Source organism: Staurois parvus, unplaced genomic scaffold (assembly GCF_062004578.1).
Source record: "Staurois parvus isolate SC_StPar_1 unplaced genomic scaffold, SC_StPar_1.0 ptg000235l, whole genome shotgun sequence".
NCBI lineage: Eukaryota > Metazoa > Chordata > Amphibia > Anura > Ranidae > Staurois > Staurois parvus.
Window position 1 is genome coordinate 5617968 of NW_028318031.1, and position 27678 is coordinate 5645645.

Sequence of the window (27678 nt, forward strand, 5' to 3'; positions counted from 1 at the left end):
CATTTCTTGTGATAGGAATTCAAGTGATCAAAAAAAAAAAAACATTTTAACCGCTTCCCACCCACCATGTACTGCAGCAGAGCAGCAGCTACATGCAAGGCAACGTACCTGTACATTGCTCTGGCTGTACTAACACAGGGGGGCGTGGCGCTCCCAAGCGGTCACGCAGCGCTCCCCCTTGTGATTGCTGTGTCTAGCGGAATGAAGATCCTAGTGATCATCTGATCACATGATCACAATGTAAGCAAAGCTGTTTTGAATCAATCTCATTCATAACAGCTCTGCTCCTCTTCCTAGTGAGCTGTGGCCCACAGCTGTCACATGATACATGGGGTCAATCACAGCACCCTTTACCATGTGACCAGCTCCAGCCAATTACAGATCACTATCCTAAGCTGTCACAACTTAACTCACTCATGACAGTTCAGTTAGGTTCATGACAGCAAGCTTTACATTGCAGGAGAAATGATCTTTATTTCTCCTGCAAAGCGTAAAAAAAAAAAAACACATGATCACCCCCCTCACAATAATACATTACTATGGTAACATTGTACTATTCTGATAAAAGTATTAAAAAAAATTTGAATTAAAAAAAAAATGTTAAAAAAAAAGAAAACTCTTTAAAAAAATTCTCAATATGTTTTTTTTTTTTTAATTACTTGCCAACCGCTTACCTGCATTTTGCAGGCGAGCAGCAGCTCTTGGCAAAGCGAGGTAATCTTGCATCACTTCCTATTTTGGGGTGTGAACGCGCCTGTGCCCCCCCCCCCCCCCCTCATCGGTCCAGGGAGAGAAGAGAGAACACAGCACTGAGTAAAAGCACTACATTTTACACACACACACGTTAGATTAGCATATTCAACCCTTTGATCGCCCCTATTAAGCCTTTGATCACCCCGTCACCCATCATCAATAATAAAAATGTATGTAATTTGTTGCCATTGCACGGGGCATGCGCAATTTTAAAGCATGTCATGTTTGGTATCTATTTACTCAGTGTATCATCATCGCTTGCTGAGCAAATACTGTGTGATGTAAGAAATTAACACCCACCATTCTATTCTCTAGGGCCTCTGCTTTAAAAAAATATATATAATGTTTGGGGGTTCAAGGTAATTTTCTAGCAAAAAACTGTTTATTTAAATGTGAACAAAAAGTGTCAGAAAAGGCTTGGTCTTCAAGAATGGGTGGCATAAGCTTCTAATGTTGGCCCTGAAATGCCAGGATAGTAGAAGCAACCCCTCCCATCGATCCCTTTTTGGAAAGTAGACACTCCAAGGTATTTGCTTAGAGGCATGGTGAGTGTTTTGCTGATCTCATTTGTTGCCAAGTTTTTGGAAAACGAAAAAAGAAAGCAAAAATTTTATTTTTTCTTTTCTTTTTCAAAACCCTGTGATAAAAATGATATCTGTAAAATACTCGACATGCCTCTTATCAAATTCCTTGGGGTGTCTACTTACCAAAAAGGGGTCATTTGGTGGGGGGTGTTTGTACTATCCTGTCATTTTAGAGCCTCCGAAACTGTGATAGGTAGTGGGAAGTGATATGGGGAAATATGCCCTTTGAAAGCCTGGAGGTGGTCATTGGATTTTGGGGACTTGTATGTGGCTAGGCTGCCAAAAAGGTCTCACATGTGGTATCCCCATGCTCAGAAGAAGTACGAGAATGTGTTTTGTGGTGTTATTCCACATATACCCAAGGCATGCATAAGCAATATATCATTAAAGTGACAACTTTGTGAAAAAAAAAAATTGTCATATTCAAAAAATTTGTGGCAAAAAATAAAATGTTCCATGGACTCAACATGCCTGCAATATCCTTGGGGTGTCTACTTTCCAAACAGGGGTCATTTGGGGGGGGATTTTACCGCCCTGGCATTTTAGCACCTCAAGAAATGTGATAGGCAGTCAGAAAGTAATAGCTGCATAAATTCCAATATATATACCATAGTTTGTAGACACTATAACTTTCAAACAAACCAATTAATACACATGTATTGAGATTTTTTTTTTTTTACCAAAGACATGTAGCAGAATACATTTTAGCCAAAATGTATGACTAACTGAATTTGTTTTTTTGTTTTTTTTATAACCACAGGTGAAAAATATTGGGTTTTTTTTTCAAAATTTTTGGTCTTTTTTTTGTTTATAGCACAAAAAATAAACGCAGAAGTGATCAAATACCACCGAAAGAAAGCACTATTTGTGTGAAAAAAAGACATAAATTTCATTTGTGTACAACATTGCACGACCGTGAAATTACTAGTTGAAATAGTGCAGTGCCGAACAGCAAAAAATGGCCTGGTCAGGAAGTGGGGTAAATCCTCTGGAGGGCAAGTCGTAAAGGGAGAGCATAAAAATGTAAAAAAAATTATAATTTTGTAACTCTAAACTGGTAACCTATAAAAATGTTTAAAGCATCAACAGCTATAGAGATTTTTTTTAGTTATTGTAGTTTGTCACCATTCGTTATAAGCAATTTTAAAAGCAAGACACGTTAGGTACAGGCGTACTTCAATTAACGAATGCCTCGGTTAACGTAATTTTCGGTTTACGAATGAAAATCCATTGAAAATAATGGCTCAGTTTACAAAAATTGTTTTCTGCAATACAAATGGATTAATTGGTTTTCAATGCATTTACAAATTTTTTTAATCATATCCCTGTACAGTATTTATGCCTTTAAAGTGCACTTTATAAAGAGTTTTGAACAGATAAAAACTTATTTACTTTTTTTTTTATCTCTGGACCGGATTAATTGGTTTTCAATGCATTTACGAATTACGAATTTCTTTTTAATCATGTCCCTTTATGCCTTTAAAGTGCACTTTATAAAGAGTTTTGAACAGCTAAAAACTATTTTTTACTTTTTTCTGATCTCTGGAATGGATTAATTGGTTTTGAATGCATTTCAGAATTAATTTTTAATCATGTCCCTGTACAGTATTTATGCCTTTAAAGTGCATTTTATAAAGAGTTTTGAACAGATAAGACTAACTTTTTTCTGACCTCCGGAACGGATTAATTGGTTTTCAATGCATTTACAATTTTTTTTTTAATCATGTCCCTGTACAGTATTTATGCCTTTAAAGAGCACTTTATAAAGAGTTTTGAACAGATAAAAACTATTTATTTTTTTCTGATCTCCGGACCGGATTAATTGGTTTTCAATGCATTTCCAAAATTTCTTTTTAATCATGTCCCTTTATGCCTTTAAAGTGCACATTATAAAGAGTTTTGAACAGCTAAAAACCATTTTTGACATTTTTCTGATCTCCGGAACGGATTGGTTTTCAATGCATTTCTGAATTAATTTTTAATCATGGCCCTGTATAGTATTTATGCCTTTAAAGTGTATTTTATAAAGAGTTTTGAACAGATAAGACTAACTTTTTTCTGACCTCCGGAACGGATTAATTGGTTTTCAATGTATTTCTATGGGAAACCGAGTTTCGGTTTACAAATTTTTCACAATACGAAAAGTCCCGCAGAACGCATTAAATTCATAAACTGAGGTATGCCTGTATCTATGTACTTGGTGCAATATCTTTTATATTTTACCAAAAAATTGGGTTCTACAAGTGGTTTTTTTTTTAATTGTGTTTCATAAACCGCAGCACAAATAATGTGTGACATAAGTTCCAACCACCACCATTTTATTCTCTAGGGCCTCTGCTAAATATTTGTTTGGGGGTTCCAAGTAATGTTCTAAAAACAATAATCATCTTGAAGTGGTGAATGGTTATGATGAGAGGTGAGCATATATCAGCCTGATACACAACCACATTGTCATCCCTGTCAGGACTCATGCCCGGCATCCAGTATATATAGAGGTGTGTGGTGACATACTGTGGGATACTGGTAGCAGGTGAGCGGATGAAATGCACACCGTACTGACAACACAGGCCATCCATGAATGCAGCAGGTGCCCGGTTACAGAGGCCAGCCTCGCTCAGCTCTGAGGAGGTAGGTGTACAGGACCCCAGTACACACTGACATCACCACAGCCATCCTTTGCCCCATTCCGCATATACACCGCTCCCACCTCTACCAGACGGGGACCTGAGCACACGTCCCCTCCACTCCTTCCCCGGGCCCCGGTCACCAGCACTCCTCACACACCTGAACATTACGGCTCCCGTCTCTCCTCCCGGGAACAGGCTCTCTTCCTCGTCTCCGGGACTCCGGCCGCGTACCCGTCCAGTGAGAGGCGGCGGCGGGAGCGCGCCCGGCTGTGCGAGGACTGAGGCGCGCTCACGTGCCTGAGCACTGCTGGGGCTCACCTAGAGGGGGTGCTGCACATGGCTCCAGTGAGACATGGGGGGGGGCGAACCAGAGAAAATAGGTGGTCAGCAATGGCAGTACTTAACCACTTCAGCTCCAGAAGATTTTACCCCCTTCCGACCAAGCCATTTTTGCTATGCTGCACTCGGGCGGACTGACAACTCAAGGGGCCCCCGGGCAATAGGGGATCATGGGGCCCCTGTGTCCTTGCCCAAACTCAAAAAAAGCCTATGAAAAAGGTACCAGGGGCATCTCATGGGGCCCCCAACTGACCTCGGGCAGTGCCCAAGTTTCCAAATGGTCAGTCCGCCCCTGCCCCTTACTGACCCCGGGCCCTCGGGCTCTGCCCGAGTTTCTAAATGCTCAGTCCTCCCCTGGCTGCGCTACTTTAGTCATCATGCCCATTGGGAGTTTTAAAAACTCCAGTGGTGTTAGCTGCAAGCCCCATTATTTTGGGGAGGGGTTTCAGGCATTTTACTACCACTTTAACTGGTAATTGCACAATCATGCAACACTGTATGCAGATGAAAATTCTCCTCCCCCCGTGTTTTCTTTTGGTGGTATTTGATCACCACTGGGTTTTTTTTATTATTTAAACAAAAAAAAATCATTGAAAAAAAGTAAAACATTTTTGCTCTGTTATAAAACATATCCAATAAAAAAAAAATTAAAAAATAAAATTTCTTCATGGCCAAAAATCGATTCTGCTACATGTCTTTGATTAAAAAAAATAAATCCCAATAAGTGTATATTAACCACTTGCCCTCCAGAGGAGTTACCCCCCGCAGTGGAGTGGAAATTTATGAAAACACTACTTGTCCAAGGGACTAAATCGGTGTCCCAATCTACTTGTCCCTCATGAAAATATACTTGTCCAGATTTTTTTTTTTTTTTTTTTTTTACACACCAAATCCGTATTTAAATAGAAGGCGATATTAGAAATGTTTTAAACACAAAAAGAGCTTTTATTGTGACTTAAACATTTAACCATTTTAACATAGCACTGTTTATCTCCTCCTCCCCTCCCTGTCTCCAGGACCGCACTCAGGGACTAGCAGGGAGCAGAGAGACCTTGCAGTGTAATGAGCACCGATTGGCTGCTTGTCAGGAAAGGGGAATGTCAGGTTTATCCGTTATCCTTCTGCTGTCAGAGACGTTTTTGCATATTTTGAACAAGATTGAAAAAAAATCATTTTAGGCCTGAAGCTTACATAAAACTCCCAAACATTATATATTTTCTGAAATCAGAGACCCGAGAGAATAACTTAGTGGTAGTTTCAATTTTTTTTTTTGTTGCATAGTGCCGCAAAATCTCAGTAAAAAAATACAAGTTAGGGCAATTTATTACCTTTTTTGTGCCCTAAAATTAACTATTTTTTGTAAAATATAAAAGACAAGGTTGCAGCAAGAAAATAACTTGTCAAACCTTAAATTTGCATGAGCTCGTGAAATGGCGCCAAACATCAGTACCCTATATTTTCTATAGGTGAAGCTTTTAAAGCTCCTTCTAGGTCATCAGTTTAGCATTGCAGAGGAGGTCTGGTGCTAGTATTATAGCTCTCATTTTGGTGTGTGCCGCAATATGTAACATCTGTATTGCAATTGATTTTTTTTTGGGGGGGGGTAGGGGGGAGTGGGGGATGTTATGTGCTTGGGTGTAACTAATTTTTTTACAATGAAAAGAAAACATTTTCTTCTTTTTTTTCCCATCACATAGGGGACAGCAAAAAAAAATCATCACATAGGGGACGCATGTCCCCTATGTGATTGGAAAAAAAAAAAGTTGACAGGTTCTCTGAGACATCCAAGGTCTAAGGCTACGTTCACACTAGTGCTGTGTGCAGGCGGCAGAGGAATTTGGGAAGCGTTTTTACCGCTTCCCAAACGCCTCTGACAATTCTGCACATTGCAGCACATGGTGCTGTTTTAACGGAAGCGCTAGCGTTGCGGCAAAATGGACGCCTCTGGTCGAGTCAGGAGGCATTGAAGCCTCCTATTCTAGTCTATGGTGCCGCTCCGCAAACGCCCGGCGTTTGCGGTGCGGTTGCGACGTGGCTGCAGAGCAGTAATACCATTCAAACTTCATTATAGGCGTTTGTGGGGCGTTTTTAACGCTCGGCAAGCGCCCAGCAACCGCCGCTAAACTGCGCATGCGGCGTTTGCCGAGCGTTAAAAAATGCTCCACAAACGCCAGACCAACGCTTGCCAAATGCTATAGGGGCGTTTGGCAAGCGTTGGTAAAACAGTCAAGTGTGAACGAGCCCTAAGAGACCCTGGCTGTCTCCCCTCTGCTCCCCTGAATGTAATTACATTCTTTCCCGGCCAAATATACTCTATAATGGTTGAAAAGTCGTCTGTCCAATACGGTCACCGCAGGCCGATTGGGCAGAGGATTAAACAAACACAGTAGCGTCTCTTTAGAGGCAGGAATTCGTAAATTGCAATTAAGCGCTTTAGAAACAGTCTAACATTTTCAGAAAGAAAGATTTATTACTAAAAGAGTCAAACAGATGCAATAAAATATTTACAGAAAAAGATATAACTAAGATATATACATACATATATACATATATATATATATATATATATATATATATATATATACACATACACACACACACACACACACACACACACATACATACATACATATACACACACACACAAAGAACCATAGCACAGCAAAGAGATAACAGGGAGAAGTTAAAGGGTTAAGTTACTTGCCATTTAAGCCTTTGATGTAAGCAGATTCAAGCTGCAGAGCGAAAGGGTCTCCTCAGGTGGTATTGATGTTACAGATGGGAGATGTCTTCAACTTACTCTTTAGGCCTGCTAGCCTGTTTTTTAAAGTCCCCCAGCAGGGGGGTGGCTCTGAGTAACTGACCAATACTCTGTTTAGGGAGGGATCGTCGGGCGGAACTCTGAATTAGAACCAACATCTTTCCTAATCCATATTTTGGCCTATAACTTTCCAGCTGCACAAGCGACAATCTCTTTGCGTGTATTTTAGTATGCAAATAAGTTTAAGGATCATGTAGATATGAATTATTAGATTGTAGGCCTCACGGTTCATGAGATCTAGGTTTCTGCTTCCCTGAGCGTGCGAAACGAATGGAGAGACCTATCAGAGCGTCCGTCTGTGCGTTGGCCATCTGACGAGGTGCCCGGTTTTTATGCAAGTCTTCCATATTTCAAGATATGAAACATAGGGGAAAAACGGACTTTGGGAATGTTCATTTAATTCTGTCACCTACGCTGCTAGGTTTTAGGAGGTTAAAATCTTTCAATTCCTGGAAAAAGCTGCCTTATCTCTGTTGCGAGGTGAGAAATTCCACAGGTTCTTGGGCAGAGTGGCTCTGTCTCTCTTGGGAGGCTTTGTAGCTCTGGGCCCCCTGCTGCTCTAGCCTGCTAGTGACCCACAACCGGATGTCGCTGAGGCTGAACAGAGAGGGAAGGGGGGAGGATGCAGGAAAATATATTTCAGGATGGTTAGTCCCTTCGCTAAGATGGAGGGTGAAACCAAAATGGTTGAACTGCGTCCATCTCTGATGCGTGCTTTTGCGACAACCTGTACCGTGTGCAAGAGGCCTAATACAGTGTTCAGTGGCTGGGAAGGGGTTAACATCTAGGGGTAATTACAAGGTTAACTGTGTAGCCAACAAGTGTAAAGTGTGTACTGTATCTTGCTTTTACTTAGTCATGTGACCATTTTTACTTTGCATTACAGAGAGAAAAAAAACCTGCCACATTGCTGCTGTCTGTAAAGGGCTCTCTTCTGTCATTCGCTTGGCCAATCAGCGTGTCCCAGCCATAAGGCTAGGTCCACACCTATGCAGTTTACAGTTCACTGTTTCTGCAGTGTGTTTTGCGGTGCATTTTGCACATGCATTTTTGATGCAGTGGTTTTTTTTTGGGGGGGGTAGGGGGTTGTCCAGCTTGATGCTGGGCAGAATAAAAATGCAAAACGCATCAAAAACGCACACAAAATACAGCACTTGTGGTTTATATGTGGTTCCATTGAAGTCTATTGAACCAAGGCTTGGTTAACATACACTATTTTGCCAAACGTATTGGGACGCCTGCCTTTGTACGCACATGAACTTTAATGGCATCCCAGTCTTAGTCCGTAGCGTTCAATATTGAGTTGGCCCACCCTTTGCAGCTATAACAGCTTCAACTCTTCTGGGAAGGCTGTCCACAAGGTTTAGAAGTGTCTATGGGAATGTTTGACCATTCTTCCAGAAGCGCATTTGTGAGGTCAGGCACTGATGTCAGATGAGAAGGCCTGGCTCGCAGTCTGCACTCTAATTCATCCCAAAGGTGTTCTGTCGGGTTGAGGTCAGGACTCTGTGCAGGCCAGACAAGTTCCTACACCTCAAACTTGCTCATCCATGTCTTTATGGACCTTGCTTTGTGCACTGGTGCGCAGTCATGTTGGAACAGGAAGGGGCCATCCACAAACTGTTCCCATAAAGTTGGGGGCATTAAATTGTCCAAAATGTCTTGGTATGCTGATGCCCTAAGAGTTCCCTTCACTGGAACTAAGGGGCCAAGCCAAACCCCTGAAAACCAATTCCACACCATAACCCCCCCCCACTAAACTTTACACAATGCAGTCAGGCAAGTACCGTTCTCCTGGCACCTGCCAAACCCAGACACATCTGTCGGATTGCCGGACAGAGAAGCGTGATTCATTCATCATTCCAGAGAACTCATCTCCACTGCTCGAGTCCAGTGGCTTTGCATTGCACTTGGTGATGTAAGGCTTGGATGTAGCTGCTCGGCCATGGAAACCCATCCCATGAAGCTCTCTATGTACTGTTGTTGTACTAATCTGAAGGCCACATGAAGTTTAGAGATCTTTAGCTATTGACTCGACTTCTGCACACTGTGTGCTTCAGCATGCGCTGACCCCGCTCTGTCATTTTACATGGCCTACCACTTTGTGGCAGAGTTGCTGTTGTTCCCAGTTGCTTCCACTTTGTTATAATACCACTAACTGTTGACCGCAGGATATTTAGTAGCAAAGAAATTTCATGAATGGACTTATTGCACAGGTGGCAACCTATCACGGTACCACAGTTGAATTCACTGAGCTCCTGAGAGCGACCAATTCTTTCACAAATGTTTGTAGAAGCAATCTACATGCCTAGGTGCTTGATATTATACATCTGTGGCCATTGAGGTGATTGGAATGCCTGAATCCAATGATTTGGAGGGGTGTCTCAATACTTTTGGCAATATAGTGTATATGCATTTTGCATTTGATGCTTTCCCCAGTGCTTTTTGCAGGTTATTTTGCGGTTTTCTTTGTGCATTTTTGATGCATTTTGTTCAGCTCTCTTTTGTTAGTGGAATTTTTTTTGTTGCTGGGCAGAATAAAAATGCAAACCGTGGCAAAAATGCACCACCATGCATTCAATAGCTTTTCCATTAAACTCTACTGTAGCAAAAATTCTGCTTTTTGCTTTAAAAAAAAAAAAAATTACCCTTTCCAAAGATGCAGCAGCTCAAAAAAGCATAGATTTGAACATGACCCATAGGAAATTGTTAAATGGCTTATAGTGCATTTCTGCAAAAGGCACTAAAACTAGAATACCTGTCAGTTTTTATTGCTGTCTATACCCCCTTTGAGGAGATTCACCCTCTCTAGATTTGTCCTGTTTACTGGTATCATCAAAAGTGAAAAAAGTCCCACGTTTGGGGTGCCCCCAGAACAGGCTAGTGAGTAGGCTCACTAGTTCTAGTGACAAGGGATTCCCTCAGTTTGGAGGGATTTCCTCTCACTTCCGGTTTTGGCTGTGAACAGGAAGTGAAATCTTCTCAATGGGACAGATGGCAACAACTGAGGGGGTTCTAACCCTCCCCTACTTTTAAACAGAAAAAAAAAAGTTTGGCATTTACATAAGTGTTACCATCTGAAGAGAGGTCAACGGTGTATTGCTTTTTGGAGGCAGTGAGAAGGCAATATGCCACCTCCTCAACATCTGTTTAACACTTAAAAGCCCAAGCCACAATGCACACAGTTGCAGGGCAGTTGTCGCATGGCCCCATTCACTTGCAGTACCGCTTGCTGTACACAACATCGTATAATTCCTGCCACAAAGCAAAGCATTGCAACCATGGCAGGTATACAATACTCCATGCCATGGCCCCTAATTTTCTGAAATGGTAAAGAGACACTTTTTAGCACACAGTATATAGCAAAGGACACCTCCCTAGAACAGACCCGGTTACATAAAAATCCAATATACAGAAAATGACTGGTCAAACCACATAAGTGCTTTTATGACCACTTTATTTGTTATTTTGAAAAGCCAATATAATCTAGAGGTTGGATAACAGGACAGCACAACACTTTTGGTAGTAAAATGAAATATTTGTATATAATTACTTACCTATGACGTCACTACACACCCGGTGGACAGCGAGTACACTCTGTGTGCGGCGCACACAGCAAAGGATTTTGATTTTATCAAGTGCATGTTTTAAAATAATGTGAGTGCATTATCGGGCACACAATAAAGATTATCTGTAAAAAGGATAAGGCACTATATTCCTCTCTTTATAAACCCTGCTACAGAGGAAAATCCAGGATAGGGGAGAAGGAAGAGAAAGCAGCACTAGAAGGAGGGAGAGATCCCAACAGGGATACTGGCACATGAGGAGAGGATCACCAAGAAGCTCCTGAGGGATATCCATCCATTATCCATTAGATGGTGCTACAAGTGTTCCTATTGTGAACAAAAAGCGTAGTAAGCCTATTAACTAGGCTTACAAGGAGGTGAGCGCATAGCACAATCATAATAAGGATTCACAGAAATTCACAAATTAGGTTTTGGATCACAATATCGGTTTCAGTTTAGGACTATCACTATATATTTATTCACAGAGACTTTTGTGTATTGCTTATATCATTTTTTTTTAGTACTTTTGAGTATTATCACAATTTCAGTTGCAGTATATGACACAGATGATTAATTTGTTTTATTTTCCATATTGATTGAAAATTTATATTTATTGAATTATGAATGTTTGAAATTTGATATTTAGCACAGTATTAGTTTATTATGAGATTGCAGTTTGATTATTAGCACACAAGAGATCTCACTATTCTATTTATTTTGGAGCGCAGCATTTTTTGAATTTTATTTGACTTTTGGTAGTAAAATCGTTCATTTTGTTTTTTATAGAGCAATATGCATCAGACCAAAAAGAGGGACAACTGAGGCTGCGCGTGTGAGAGAGGGATTTGGCCTCAACAGAAGGACTTGGGAACTTCGAAACAACCCCCTCTCTCTGTCTTTGCAGCTTAAGGGGCTGGGGCGACATTGAGGCTCAACCACCCCTCCCCACCCACAACTGTAAACTTAGCCTTCACGCTACTTTAATAAAGGTTTCCTACTAAGCGTATCAATTATACATAGTATTGTTATGTACGTTCCCAGTGCCTAGAAGGCATATTTCTATATGCGAGTGCTCATCCCTGCAGGGGAGATCTCCCTTCTTAGCACAGAGGGTGTTTTTGCCACAGTTCCAAGCACACCAACAACACCGGCTCAGTCTAGGGGATATCCTTTGTGGATATTATTTGCAGAAACTTGAATAGGAGGGGTATATAAAACTTATGTTATATACCTCTGCACTTTTTGTGAAGGAACTGCTGCACTTTATGGACAAATGTATTGATCTGAAGGACATATATGAAAGCAATTAATACACTTAAGGAGTCACAAGTTTATATTATAAATTGCACTTATATAAAGTGCAAATAACTATTTTATATAATTATTTAAAAGCTCTGTATATTGTGAGTGATTTTTGATTTAGCACACAAAATTGTATTACAGCAGCTATTTAGTATAGAGGGAGTTATTAGAGCGCATGTGTTTTATGTGTTGAATAGAAGGGGATTTAAGGATTCAGAATACTCAAATGATATCAGGGATCAATATTATACAGGATTTATATAACGCCAACAGTTTGTACAGTGCTTTACAATATAAGGGGGGACAGCGTAATCACAACACAGATCAGTACAAAAGGAATAGTAGGGCCATGCTCATGGAGCTTACAATCTAAAGGGAGGGGGAGATGGTACAAAAGAGAATAGTTGCAGGGTATCATCTGAAGGAGGTGACATAAGTACAGCTTTTTATGTGGAGGTGGGGTAGGCTTCCTGAATAAATGAGTTTAAGGATCGCCTAAAAACAGGGCAGGAGCTGACCAGACATACTGGGCTAGGGAGAGGTTCTGGAAAAATCCTGGAAGCGAGTGTGGGAAGAGGTAACAGAACTAACTAGAGAGCAAGACATCTTGAGAGAAGCGGAGAGTATGAAAGGGTGGAGAACAAAACTTCTTAGAACAAAATGTCACAGGAGCTGTCTGCACACCCAACACTCTACAGTGAGAGAGACAAAGACAAAGACAAAAAAAAAAAAAAAAAAAAAAACACCCCACAATTCAAGAGCAATGTCCTCCAGCAGGTCACTTTAGCAATTATCTCTAGGCCCTCAGCCCAACACAGTTGAGGCCCCCAACTGCAACTCTGGTCTCTCACTAGTTTCATCCCCCCCCCAGAAACCTTCCTAGCTGAGGAAGAACACTTTGCCTTCCCAAATATTTACCACCTCTTCTGTCACTTTCTGGGCACCCCCCTCATAGGGATTGGCTGGGGTCTGCTAAATATTCATAAATCAGTGGCTGACCCTCCTTTTCTATTTTCTCAAAGCTTCTTTCAGAAAGACAACTACTGACATTAAGGAAACCATGAAAGACCAAAATAACAGATAATTTCCCCACTGAGTGCAGTGAAGCCAAAAACTAAATTTAGCCTAACTTCTGGCAGGGCGTTACACATTTTACACACCAGTGTTTAAAGTGAACTAAAGCCATCAATTTCATGGTTTCCCAAAACAGGCTACATTTGCACGGCCAAATAGCAGCAGACCCCAGCAAGGATCAGTGGATTCTTTCTGGCAGTTGTAAAAGTGGCTTCAAACCGTGTACAACCAGCAGCAGCCATCAGATTTGCACTCTATACAAATCAATGGCTGGCGCTGCTACTGTTCACATGTAACCGATCAGCCCACTGCGTACATGAGGATAAAGTCTCAGACTGATCTGGAAGGCAGACAGTGTGCATCCAGGGTCAGCATTTCTGTGGGGTACTGGCCACAAACTGGTTGAAGATAATTAGCCAGTTTGTATGCAGCCACATAACGGAGTGTTGCTGCATCCAGAGCCAACATTTAGCCGCCTCAGAACGCAGCCAACTATCCACAGATATCTGCCCATCTGAATTTTATTTTACATTCAAGAAATGCCATGAATGATAAGACCTTCTTCACACAGGTGATTAGGGGCATACACTGGATTCCAGTGGCAAGAATCAGAATACTGCAGCTGGAATGACAGGTGTATTTAACCACTTGCCTACCGGGCACTTATACCCCCTTCCTTACCAGGCCAATTTTCAGCTTTCAGCACTGCGTGGTCATGCAACATTGTACCCATGTGAAATTTTTCACACACAAAAATAGAGCTCTCTTTTGAGGGTATTTACTTGCCGCTGGGGGTTTATTTTTTGCGCGTACAAACAAAAAACTTTTGTTTCTATTATGAAATGTTGCAAACAGGTAACTTTTCTCCTTCACTGATGTGCGTTGAGGCTGCCCTGATGAGCTGGCACTGATAGTCGGCACTGCTGGGCTGCACTGATGGGCACCGATCATCAGTGCCCTGATGATCGGTGCAGATCCCTCCTCTGACAACTGCCGGTTCTCAGCAGTACTTTCCTCACGCTGTGACAGCGTGAGGAAAGTGAAGTTGATAACCAGCAATTGCATTTCCCGGTGATCAGTGTGTCATTGGATACGGCTGATGACGTGGTAAAAGGCCACTGTGATTGGCCTTTTACCACAGCACATGATCAGCTGTGTTCGTAGGACATGGCGATCACAGAGATCGCTGGGGTCGCACAGGAGAGCGCGACATGACGCCCTCCCAGAACTGGCCGGCCGCAGTGAAGCTGTCATTCAACTATCTGCTGTCAGCAAGTGGTTAACAGTGGTGGCCGCTTAGTCTGTACACAGCAATGACAGGCTGGGAGAAGCCATTGCTGTTTCAACGTATTCACACATGCTGTGGTTGCCTGTAGTAAGGGATGATGTCCGAGACCAGAAACCTATTTCTGCGATTATCCAATCCATCCCTGTCTGTAGGTAATGTTCACCTGTGGACAGTCATGGCTGTTCTCAGCTTGTCATTCATTGATGCACATGGGTACAGTGGTCAAAGCTAAACGTAAACGCGTGATTCTGGCTGCAAGTATCTGATTCTTGCTGCCGGAATTTGCAGACCAGCCTTATTTGCCCATATGAAAAACAGGCCTAACTGTCACATTTGCTTGTGCTCTCAACCACACTGGCAAGCCATCGAATGGCAGGTGTCATTGTCGATCATATGTGTAGCACTATAGCAACTGCACAAACATAGGCCAAGATGGAAGCTTCCATGGCTCGGAGGCTCACTTCACACAGGTTTCAGCTTGTATAAGAAGTGTGAACAGCAAGCTTTTACAAAGCATGAACAGCAAGCTTTTACAAAGCATTTACAGAGCTTTCAATAAGCTTTGCTGAAGCATTTAACACACCATTCATCTCCAGTTTGTTAATGTTGAATACAGATCCTAATAGGAGTGCTGATTGCCACTTTAAAAAAAAAAAAAAAAGCGGCTAGCAGGCTTCAGAACTTCTTGAAGAATGCCTGCTAGCAGCTTTTTTAAAGTGGCAATCAGTAATCCTATTAGGATCTATGGATAACATTACCAGACGGGATCTGAATGGTACATTAAATGCTTCAACAAAAGCTTGCCCAGACCTTTGAAAATGTTTCTTTAAAAAGCTTGCTGGTCACATTGCTCTTATAGAAGCTGAATTCCGCATTAAACAGACCTATGAGAACAAGATGAACAGGATAGGAGGGTTTCGTTTAAGCAATTCAGGCTGAGCTCAGATGGGTAATTCTGCTACTAGAGACACATCACCAGTGGCAGCATCACTAGAGAGGCTGCCTGTAGGTCCCTATGGTATCACTCCTTCTGTAGCCAAATCCAGCAAGTCGCCACTCTATTGCCAGCACAAATTCTCAATTGCTAGCAATGGTACAGACACATAGAAAACTCTATAGCTCAAATGGAGAAAGAGTGATTATGTCCCAAGCAAGAAGCCATAATGGCTGCAGCTCTTCCAGCAGGGTATTGGATATCTCTCTGCACTGAAACAAACAGAAGGTGCCGCCATCTAAGTGCATCATTTAATTAAAACAAGGGTTAAAATACACTCAAAAGGATGAGAGTAAATGGGCGTATCATCAGTCCTTATTCGCTGGCAAGCCTCGGTGGACAGCGGATGGATGGATCTGATGAGGTGTATCCTTAAAACAGCACCGGATAGGTGAAATAAAGCTGGACTCTGTTGGAATGCAGACTAAGCCCATATGACAGGCTGTGTCTTCCTCCAGCAGCAAACATAGGAGCACTGAAACGCAAGCCTATTTGCTAAGAAAATTGCATTGGTGTGATTCAAAAGGGCCTCCTGGACTCCAAGTCCAGATACTTTGAGTCTAATGTTATGTATTCCTTTTAATAGCACTTTGATGCCTCCTGAGGAAGCTATGCTGGGAAACGTGTTGAGATGTAAATTTCATCCTTAACATTTATTGCTATTCTGGAATATGATATACAGTATCTCACAGAAGTGAGTACACCCCTCACATTTTTGTAAATTTTTTATTATATCTTTTCATGTGACAACACTGAAGAAATGATACTTTGCTACAATGTAAAGTAGTGAGTGTACAGCTTGTATAACAGTGTAAATTTGCTGTCCCCTCAAAATAAAACTCACACAGCCATTAATTTCTAAACAGCTGGCAACAAAAGTGAGTACACCCCTAAGTGAAAATGTCCAAATTGGGCCCAAAGTGTCAATATTTTGTGTGGCCACCATTATTTTCCAGCACTGCTTTAACCCTCTTGGGCATGGAGTTCACCAGGGCTTCACAGGTTGCCACTGGAGTCCTCTTCCACTCCTCCATGATGACATCACAAAGCTGGTGGATGTTAGAGACCTTGCGCTCTTACACCTTCCCTTTGAGGATGCCCCACAGATGCTCAATAGGGTTTAGATCTGTAGACATGCTTGGCCAGTCCATCACCTTTCACCCTCAGCTTCTTTAGCAAGGCAGTGGTCGTCTTGGAGGCATTTGTGGGGTTGTTATGTTGGAATACCGCCCTGCATCCCAGTCTCCAAAGTGAGGGGATCATGCTCTGCTTCAGTATGTCACAATACATGTTGGCATTCATGGTTCCCTCAAACTGTAGCTCCCCAGTGCTGGCAGCACTCATACAGCCCCAGACCATGACACCACCATGCTGGACTGTAGGCAAGACACACTTGTCTTTGTACTCCTCACCTGGTTGCCAACACACATGCTTGACACCATCTGAACCAAATAAGTTTATCTTGGTCTCATCAGACCACAGGACATGGTTCCAGTAATCCATGGCCTTAGTCTGCTTGTCTTCAGCAAACTGCGGGCTATCTTGTGCATCAGCTTTAGAAGAGGCTTTCTTCTGGGATGACAGCCATGCAGCCTAATTTGATGCAGTGTGCGTCGTATGGTCTGAGCACTGACAGGCTGACGCCTCCAACCTCTGCAGCAATGCTAGCAGCACTCATATGTCTATTTCTCAAAGAAAACTTATGGACAGGACGCTGAGTACATGCACTCAGCTTCTTTGGGCGACCATGGTGAGGGCTGTTCTGAGTGGAACCTGTGCTGTTAAACCGCTGTATGGTCTTTGCCACCATGCTGCAGCTCAGTTTCAGGATCTTGGCAATCTTTATGTAGAGCAACAATTCTTTTTTTCAGATCCTCAGAGTTATTTGCCATGAGGTGCCATGTTGAACGTCCAGTGACCAGTATGAGAAAGTGAGCGATACCAAATTTAACACCTGCTCCCCATTCACACCTGAGATCTTGTACCACTAACGAGTCACATGACACCAGGGAGGGAACATGGCTAATTGGGCCCAACGTGGACATTTTCACTTAGGGGTGTACTAACATTTGTCGCCAGCAGTTTAGACATTATTGGCTATGTGTTGAGTTATTTTGAGGGGACAGCAAATTTACACTGTTTTACAAGCTGTACACTCACTACTTTACATTGTAGCAAAGTGTCATTTCTGCAGTGTTGTCACATGAAAAGATAGAATAAAATATTTACAAAAATGTGAGGGGTATACTCACTTCTGGGAGATACTGTATGTGCTGTATAACTTCCCATTGTTAACTGAACTGCAGGCTTGCTATATGTGGATGAATTCTTGCTTGAGGTGGAGATGCGAGGCGTTTTCTTGCTCAGTGACTATGTTTTCATTATAACTGGGATAACTTGCATTTTTAAACTTCTCTCAACTTTGTTATGATGTTCATATATGTAAACAATAAATTCAGGTTTTTAACCATGTGTCCTCATTTCTGAAAGTTTATTTGCTCCCAAAAAAAAGCCCATTTTCCTTCTACTTCTCTTCAATTTGTATATTATCAGAGATTTGGTGCATAATATATCAACTTCAGACACTCTATATAAATACCTACTAGAAGGCAGTCTAAAAATATTTTTCCTTTAGACTTGAGCCTAGGTAAGGAAAACACAGTCTGCAGGGATCATGCTTTTGCTTACATAACCTTCCACTTCCGGCAGGTGGCGCTGACCCCCACACCGAACTGTTTACTAATGTCATGTCCAGTGCAGGGCTATGGACCCTGCATTGGTATGGTGATATCAGGACCTTAGACTGCTTAAGCGCAGAGGTGAAGACATTGCGGAGACCAATCTAGAAGTGTGGAGGAGCAGATAAGGTACAGTAAGTAAATATACTGTAACATGTCTCCTAGACCTAAGCAAATCATTAACCCTTGCCATATCAGTGCTGCGCCACTGCAAGAGATTATTCCAAGTTTCTCAGAGTTGGGATTTAATAACTTCTATTATCCAAGGTAATTTAGTGTTAGAGAAAAGACCCAGTAAGAATTATCTACCAACCACATTGACCACATTAAAGAGTTGGTTTTTTTTACAGCCCCAATTTTTTTTTTTTTTTTTTTTTAAAGCAGAGCTCCAGTTGTTTTTGTGTTTATTAAGAGCCAGCAGCTACAAAAACTGTAGCTGCTGACTTAACACACACTCACCTGTCCCCAGATCCAGCGAAGTGGTCAACCGCACCACCTTTTCTCTCCCTCTTCTTCCCCTGCATCGGCATCTCAACTGTGGGCACCCAGTTGTGACAGCTTGCAGCTTTAGAGCCGGGTACCTACTACACATGCGCGAGATGCACTGTGACTCCCGAATGGTCCGGCAGTCTTCTGGGATCTGTGAAATATCCCAGAAGACTGCAGGGGAGTATCCAAACTTCTGTCTCAGTTTTCTGCGGTGATCTGAGCCGAAGTGGGATCGGGTAACTGTCAGAACCAAGTACCAGCTCCCCAGTGGAGGGGAGGGGGGGGGGGGACATGCAGAGCTTCTCCTTTTGTGTGGAACTCTCAGGGACATGTAGTCTCTAGCATCGGGCAGGTAGTTTTTTGTTTTTTTTTCTAACTTTAGCCCTGCTGCAGACAAGCAGAGGGCTCATCTGTCAGGTGGAAGCATTCAGGTGGATTGCTTCCACACCGTGCCAGCCTTTTCTCTCTCTCTCTCTCTCCCCCGGTGAGGTCACTCCGGCTCCGCTTGCCCATCTGAGTCAGCTCCCCTGCCCTTCTAGTCCTGGTCCGGAAGTGATTTTATGTCATCACTTCCAGCTTCCAGTTGAGAGATTCCCAGCTATGGAAGCCGGGAAAGAATATAATACAGTGCATTGTGCACTGCATTACATGCAGTGGAGCACAGGGGAGACATGCAGGGTCTTTTAGACCCTGGATGCCTCAAAGCGAACCTTTTTTTTCCCCATCACACTTTGTCCCCTATGTGATTAAAAAAAAGAAAAAAAGTTTTTAACTGTAAAAAATGAAAGTTACACCCAAGCACATACCTTCCCTCCCCCCCCCCCCACACACAAAAAAACAAAATTTTGGGGTGCCTACGCATGAAAACATCGATTGAGATACATCTCACATTTCACCGTGCACGCCAGAATGAGAGCAATAATTCTAGCACCAGACCTCCTCCGTAACGCTAAACTGATGACCTATAAGGAGCTTTAAAAGTGTGAAAATATAGGGTTCATCACCATTTCACGAGCGCACACAAATTTAAGGTTTGACAAGTTAGATATCCATTTACTCTGTGCAACCTCATCTTTTATACTTTTGCTTTCAGAAAATATATAATGTTTTAGGGGGGTTTTATGCAATCTACAGGCCTAAAATTTTTTTTTTTTTTTTTTTTAAACTTGTGCAAAAAAATTGCTCGGGCAGCAAAAGTGATAAAGGATAAGTCCTGACCCAACCTTTTCTGAGGAGCAGCCAAATCAATGCTCATTACGCTGCAAGGTCTGTCTCCTCCCTGCTAGTATGAGAGGAGGAGATAAACAGTACAATGTTAAAAATATTAAACGATTAAGTCGCTATAAAGCCCCTTTTGTTTTTAAAACCCCTAGACATTCCAATATCACCTCCAATTTAAATACAGTTTTGGTTAAAATTTATTTATATCTGGACAGGTAGATTGTCATGACAGATAAGTAGATTTTTTTTTAAATTTCTACACCCCTGAACGCTGCTTTAATCGCTTCCCGCCCACCCACAATGTACTGCAGACGGGCGGTAGCAGCAAGTAAAGCGACATACCCATACGTTGCTCTGCTCTTCCAGGTTTAGAGTGCACTCATCCCACTGACATTTGCTGTAGGAGGTATGTCAGCAGGTCTCAACCAGTGATTTTAGATGGGACTCTGCCGATCTCCTACAGCGAATAGAGATTCAGAGCTGTGCCTGTAGTCGTAAACACAGGCACAGCATCTAGCTGGTTCTTCCCTCCCTGAAACCATTTTGCTCCAGAGAGAGAAGACAGACATCAAAAGTGAGTAAAAGCAGTACATTAGCACCCACACGAGATAGAGATATTTTAACCCCTTGATTGCCCCCCTGCCACCATGCCAGTGTACAGTATTTTTCACTTATCACTGTATTAGTGCCACTAGTGACGTCAGATAGCATCAGGGTCAGTTAGCGTCCCTCCCAGCTAGGGTCAGCTAGCGTTCGATTGCCCGCACACTATCACACTCACGCTATAGGTCGCTGATCACAGTGATTACTAGTATAGTGTTTATACGGATCACTATATTGATCATGAACAAAAACTGTATTAGTGTCCCCAAAAAGGCAGTGTTAGCAGGATCATATCCATTCGCTGCCAGCACTAGCGTTTAGCCCCTCCGCTCCCCCCTACCCCTAACAAGAAGTGCACTGTCAGTATAATTTGTGATCACTGTCACCAGTAATACATTGCACACAAAACAGCAGTATTCACAGAACCAAGCCTGATCTCTGTTAGCACTTGTCGGTAAATTTTTCTGTAGCGGTTCAAGCAGTCCCCGACAGCCAGGTGCTCTTTCCCGTGAGTCGCACTAGGTACCTATAAAATTAGAGTCCAAAATGTCCAACCAAAAGGTACACTAGTGAAGAGGCCTACAGGATTCTGAGCATGTCAGGTGAGAGCGAAGGGGAAGACTCCCTGACACAATCCACCTCAGAATACAAACCTGTAGACAGCAGCGGCACCCTGACAGGTACCTTGGATGATGGAGAAGAGGTCCCTGTTAAGATCAGATGTACTCGACCCCGTGAAGTTGAAGTGCTAGGATCAGATGACTTGTCTCATATACAGCAAAGTGCCAATACTAGTGCCACACTACCTGTTGGTAAACTGGTGAGCACCAGCGCCCTGGTATATCCTGGTCTTTTCTACCAGCACTGCAGTATCACTTGGTGACATAGCGAGTCCCATAAGTGCAGTATCAGCTGGTGCGGTGGCGAGCACAAGTAGTGTCCCGCAGCCACCAAGAATTCGCACACAGGCCTGTAGAGCCCCTACTGTCCTTCCAGACGTGCTTGCAAATCCTGATTGGCAGCCCACAGATTCTGAAGCACCCACACTTCCCCCATTCACTGCCCAACCCGTAATTCAAGTGGAAACAGCAAATTTAAGTACTCCCCTTGGGTTTTTTTTTTAAGCTGTTTTTCACAGAAGATTTGTACAATTTGATTGTGGGCCAAAGCGATTTATATGCTCTACAATATATCGCCGCAAACCCAAATTCAAACCTTGCCAGACCATTTGCATAGAAACCTATTATGGTTTCTGAACTTAAAACTTTTTTGGGCCTAACCCCCAACATGGGCATTACAAAAAAGAATCGCGGTCGTATTGGTCCACAGACCAGATTCATCATATGCCCGTGCTCTCTGCTGCTATGGCCAGGCATAGATATGAGACGATAATGCGCTTAATGCATTTCACTGATAACACACAGTCTTCCTCGGGGTGACCCTGAACATGACAGGCTCTACAAAATTCGGCCCCTCAAACCACCTCACTGAGAAATTTGCAGATGTGTATATACCCCCCAGCAAAACATGTGCGTGGATGAGTCCCTCAACCCCAGCAAGCGTGCCAGATATGGGATCAAATTGTATAAGCTCTGTAGGAGGCCATACGTACACATTTAGGGTTTATGATAGAAGGGACAGTACAGTAGAGCCCCCCGGCTGCCCAGACTACATGGGGAGCAGTGGCAAGATAGTTTGGGACTTGGTATAGTCTTTATTCCAAAAGGGGTACCACTTATACGTGGACAATCTCTATACAAGCGTGCCACTATTTAGACATCTGTACAATCTTGGAATTGGCTCATGTAGCACTGTGCGACCTAATCGCCGGGGTTTACCCCAACAGCATGTAAATACCTGACTTAGAAAGAAGAAAGCCTGCTTGAGGAATTATGAATTGCTCGCAGTGAAATGGAAGGACAAAAAACGGGACGTTTTCGTCCTGTCTTCCATTCACGCAGAAGCGACAGTCCAAATGAACACTGTATCTGGCATTGTTGAGACACTCCTGTGTCAACTATAATCTTAACATGGGAGGGGTGGACTTCAACGGCCAAATGATAAATCTGTACCTAGTTTCCAGGGAAGCTCGACACTGGTACAAAAAAAAAAAAAGTGTCTCTCTCAATTGGCTATATTTAACTTTTGTAATTTACAAAGCAACTGGACGAAGTGGATCCTTCCTAAAATTCCAAGGAGAGATCATGCCTTTGTATCCAGAAGGTGGCGTGGCCCAATTCTCAAATCCAGTTAGCCGGCTGCATGAGAGGCATTTTCCAGATGTCCTCTCTGGTACCCCAACCCAAAGAAGATATGTCTGCAGCAAACATAGCATAAGACACGACACCCGCTTTTTTTTTGTCCCTCCTGTCCTGGCCAACCTGGTCTCTGCCTCAAGGACTGCTTCCGTCGCTACCATACAGTAGTTGAGCACAGCACTACCATACAGGGTACAGCACGGCACAGTTCAGGGCACATATTCACCATTTTCACAAAGGGTCTCAAAAGATGTTAGATAGTCAGGAAACTGTCCATCACATTTTGAGAGACCCGAAACTCCGAGGTTGTGACAAAAAAAAAAGTTTAAAAAAAATAAAGTTAGAAATTTTTTTTAAAAAGTTTTAGTTTTCAGTTGAATTCTATTGTTACTTTGTTTTTATTGTTAACCGTTTGCTTTACAGGAACACCATTCACTTGTTGGTTTATTGAGTTAATGTTCTATTGTTAGTTTGTTTTATTGTTAACCCTTGCTCCTGCTTTGCAGAAACACTATTCAGCTGCAGCAATGAACGGTTTATTCTGACAGCAACAGTGTCTTGCTCTCAGAATATACATAAGTAGGTGTGTGTAGCGCTGTTGGATGAGATTTTTCATCCGCAGTTTAACCACTTGCCCTCCTGAGGATTTACCCCCCTTCCTGACCAGACCTCTTTTTGCTACTCGGCGCTGCACTAATTCAACTGATAATTGCACGGTCATGCAATGCAGCACTCAAACGAAATTTACGTTTTTTTTTCACACAAAGCTTTCTTTTGGTGGTATTTGATCACCTGTGCACTTTTTATTTTTCACACTATAAACAAAAAAAAAAAAAAAAAAAAAAGACCAGCGGACATTTTGATACGGGGGGGACTGACTTGGGGTGACTGACATCCCCAGTGACACCAATACATTGATCAGTGCAAAAAACAAAAATAACACCGACACTGTACTAATGGCACTGGGGAGGAAGGGGTTAACTTTTATTCAATGAAAGGGTTAACTGTGTGAGGGGAGTGTTTTACTAGTGGGCGGGGGGTGTGTACTTCACAGGAACACGCTAATCCCAAGAGAAAGTCTTCTCTCAGGTTCAGCGCGCTCTGAACTGACAGATAGCAGAGCTGCAGTGTAAACACTGCAGCCGTGCGGTCAGTGTTTACCGGTAATTGCCGGGAGCCGGTGAGTAATGACCCGCCGGGACGGGTAGGGCGGGCGCTATCATGGCATTTCAGGGCCTCTGAAACTGATGATAGGAAGTGAGGCAGTGAGATGAGGAAGTTACACACCTTCAGGCTTCCAAAGTGGTCATTGGATTTCAGGCTCCTGTATGTGGCTAGGCTCCAAAAAAGTCGTATGTGGTATCCCCATACTAGGTAGCAGTAGCAGAATGTATTTTGGAGTGTAATTCCACATATACCCATGGCTTGTGTGAGCAATATATCATTTAAGTGACAACTCTGTATAAAAAATAAATAAATAGCCATTTTCCAAAAACTTGTGGAAAAAAAAAAAAAAAAAAAAAAAATCTTCCATGGACTCAACATGCCTCACAGCAGATGGCTTAGAGTGTCTACTTCCCAAAAAGGGGTCATATGAGGGTGTTTGTACTGTCCTGGTATTTTAGCACCTCAAGAAATGTGATAGGCAGTCAAAGCAAAAGATGTGTAAAATCCATTATCTATGCCATAGGTGTCTGTTTGTGAACCAGCGGTAATAGATCGCTGCTCAGTTCTCCGGCATTCTCGGAGAACAAAGTTCTCCTGTGAATGCAGTTTATGAAGCAGTTCTCCGAACGAAGGGAGAATGGTTTCCAAACGCTGGAGAACGGTCTACAAACTCTGAAAAACGGCTCATTTTACTATAATCTCTCCAGATTACAGTAAAAGACCAGTTTACTAAGCAGAGGTATATTATCTCTGCTTAGTTTTCGGTCCCTCTGATTCTCCAGCTCTGGGCTGGAGAATCTGGACGGAGAACACAGATCTCCAGAGAAGGGCTGACATGATCTCCTGAGTGTTATAAACTGTGAATGACCAGAGAATAGCTGAGATCCGTTGAATCGCAGCTATTCTCTGTGTCATAAAAGGACACCATAGTTTGTAGATGCTATAACTTTCACACAAACCAATTAATGTGCAGTTATTGGGATTTTTTTAGTGCAAAAAAAAAAAAAAACAATTTCATTTATGTATAGTATTGCATGACCGTGCAATTGTCAGTTAAACTAGTGCGGCGCTATATAGCAAAAAATGGCGTAAATTGCAGTATCTATACCATAGTTTGTAGATGCTATAATTTTCACAGAAAGCAATCAATATACACTTATTGGGAATTTTTTTTTTTTTTTTAACCAAAAAAAGTAGCAGAATACATTTTGGCCTACATTACTAACCGAGTTTACTATATTTTTTTTTATAGCCGAAAGTTGGTCTTTGTTTATAGCGCAAAAAATGAATAATCAAATACCACCGAAAGAAAAAAAAAAAATCTATTTGCGTGAAAAAAATTACATAAATGTAACACCGAATAGCAAAAAGAGGCCTGGTTAGGAAGGGGGGGGGGTAAATCCTCAGGAGGGCGAGTAGTTAAACATTAGACAAATGTAAATAACACAATGTTGATCTACATTACTCACTAGCACTTGCCATTTAGGCACTGATCAGCAGTAAGAATGACATTTGCTCCAAACCCCCCCCCCCCCCCAAAAAAAAAAAACTTTTATATACAGGCATACCTTGGTTTACAAAATTTAATTAGTTCGGCGGAACTTTTCATATAGCGAAAAATGTGTAAATCGAAACGCCGTTTCCCATAGGAATGCATTGAAAACCAATTAATCAGTTTCTGAGGTCAGAAAAAAAAAAAAAAATGAATGCTACTAAAATACCACAAGTTATTTTAACAAGCCATGCAGTACTTTAGTAGTGAAAACCATGTGTGCATGTTTCAGCTGGCAGTGGGGTTCCCCACTGACAGCTGAATGTAAAAGAATTGCCGGCAATTAAAAAAATAAAGGGCGTGGGGTCCCCTCCCATCCATACCAAGCCCTTCGGGTCTGGTATGGATTTTGAAGGGAACTCAAACACCCAAAAAAAAAAAAAAAAAATTATATATATATATATATATTTATTTGGGGTCCCCCCAGGTATTCATACCAGATCCTTATCCGAGCATGCAGCCCGACAGGTCAGGAAAGGGGGGGGGGGGGGGGACAAGCTAGCACCCCCCCCCCTTCCTGAACCATACCAGGCCACATGCCCTCAACCTGGGGGGGGGGGGGGTGCTTTGGGGCAGGGTCTCCCCCACAACCTTGGCCGGTGGTTGTGGGGGTCTGCTGGCAGGGAGCTTATTGGAATCTAGAAGCCCCCTTTTACATCCCCTTGCCCATAGACATGCATTGGCTGTTCATTCAGGTTAGTTTGCAAAACCGACAGATCTGAAAAGAATGCCTGTGTACAAGGACCCCAACTCAAACTCATAAATGTAGCATTAGGACCTTTATTTCTACTAACTGTTTCAAATAAAGTTTGGTAAGATTTATGTAAGTAACAGTCACATGGCTGAAGAGACCAACCCTTATCCTTGTACTAAAGCTTTGTGAATTAAGCCTACTATCCTGTGCAGTCACTGGCTTACTGTCTGAACGGGTGATATGTTGCTGCATCTCTAGTGATTGGGTTTGAGCAATGATAGGGTAACTTCCACTAGCAATAACTCAAGTTGCATTGCTGCACTACCCAAATGCTACTGCCGATAGAATTGCTAAACTGAATACGCCTTAGTGATCATGTTGCCCTGGTCATTTGAAGAATGGGGACTTTGTTTAAAGCAAATCTAAATCCAAACGCAAACCTTCATTAAATTGCAGGTTACCATTTCTTAAAGGCGTTTCTACACCCAAAAACAAAAATGTAATACATTTCATCCCTTTTTTTAACAAAAAATAAAAAACACAAAAAGACCAAAAATTGAGAAAAAAAAATATTTTTTTTTACTTTCTACTATTGAACATAGCGTCTACAAAATTATGGGATCTATACTAGAATGTATTATTTTTTCACACTAGTAGAACCAGTGTCACTAATACAGTGATAAGGATATGCACTGCCACTGTACTAATGACACTGGGTGGGAAGTTGTTAAACATCTAGGGCAGGGGTCTGCAACCTTTAAGACATAAAGAGCCACTTGGACCCGTTTCCGAGAGGGGAAAAAAGACTGGGAGCCGCAAAACCATTGCAACATTTAAAACAAATCCGACACTGCATATATTGCGAAAAGCGCTCTGGTCATGAAGGGGGTTTAAGGGCCCAGTAAGCAAAGGGTTAACCAGGGCCACAGTGTATCATCATAATCACAATCATAGCCTTAGGTCAGTGGTGGGCAACCTTTTTTTTCAACTGAGCCAAATCTCGCCAAAACCACGATTGAAATTTATTTTGAGAGAAACATTTTTAAAACTGAAAATACATCCCCCATATAGTAATTCATCCCCCCTATAGTAATTCATCCCCCCTATAGTAATTCATCCCCCATATAGTAATTCATCCCCCATATAGTAATTCATCCCCCCTGTGTCAATTCACTTACCTTTGCTCCGCGCGTTCCTCTAGCTGTGTTCCCGCGCCGTTCTGGTCTTCAGGGCGGACTGTGAGAGGAGAGGAGTTCGTCACGCTGCCCCGCCTACATCCTGACAGCCAATGTTTGGAGGAGGGAGGGGAGCGGGCGCCCGGCACATAGAAGAGCTGCATTAAAAGAGCCGCGGCTTGCCGACCCTATTGCCTGTCACCTGGTGGGCAGTGTGCTCCGGAGCCGCAGGAAAGGTGAAAAAGAGCCGCATGCGGCTCCGGAGCCGCGGGTTGCCGACACCCGATCTAGGGTGATCAAAGGATTAGCTGTGTGCTTGACTAGTGTTTTTGGGTTTACTTTTAAGTGCTTTTACGAGGAGGGCTGGATTTTTTTTTGTAAACAAAATCCAGCACATCCTTACTGACAGGATAGAGCTCTGCATAGTTTGCAG

General features: G+C 42.5%; 1 protein-coding gene and 1 long non-coding RNA gene across 2 annotated transcripts in view; one reads left to right on the plus strand and one right to left on the minus strand.

The window, feature by feature from the left end:
* The window catches only part of TNK2 (tyrosine kinase non receptor 2), a 288277-nt gene extending 284043 nt beyond the window's left edge, over positions 1-4234 (minus strand). The window contains exon 1 of the mRNA XM_089680116.1: positions 4122-4234. The gene's annotated coding sequence lies outside the window, so the exon portion shown is untranslated. The remainder of the gene's footprint in view (positions 1-4121) is intronic.
* Positions 3828-11696, plus strand: LOC149460096 (uncharacterized). Its single transcript, XR_016313144.1, has 2 exons — positions 3828-3965; positions 11477-11696. It is a non-coding gene; the product is annotated as an uncharacterized LOC149460096 (long non-coding RNA).
* The last annotated feature ends 15982 nt before the right edge of the window (positions 11697-27678 follow it).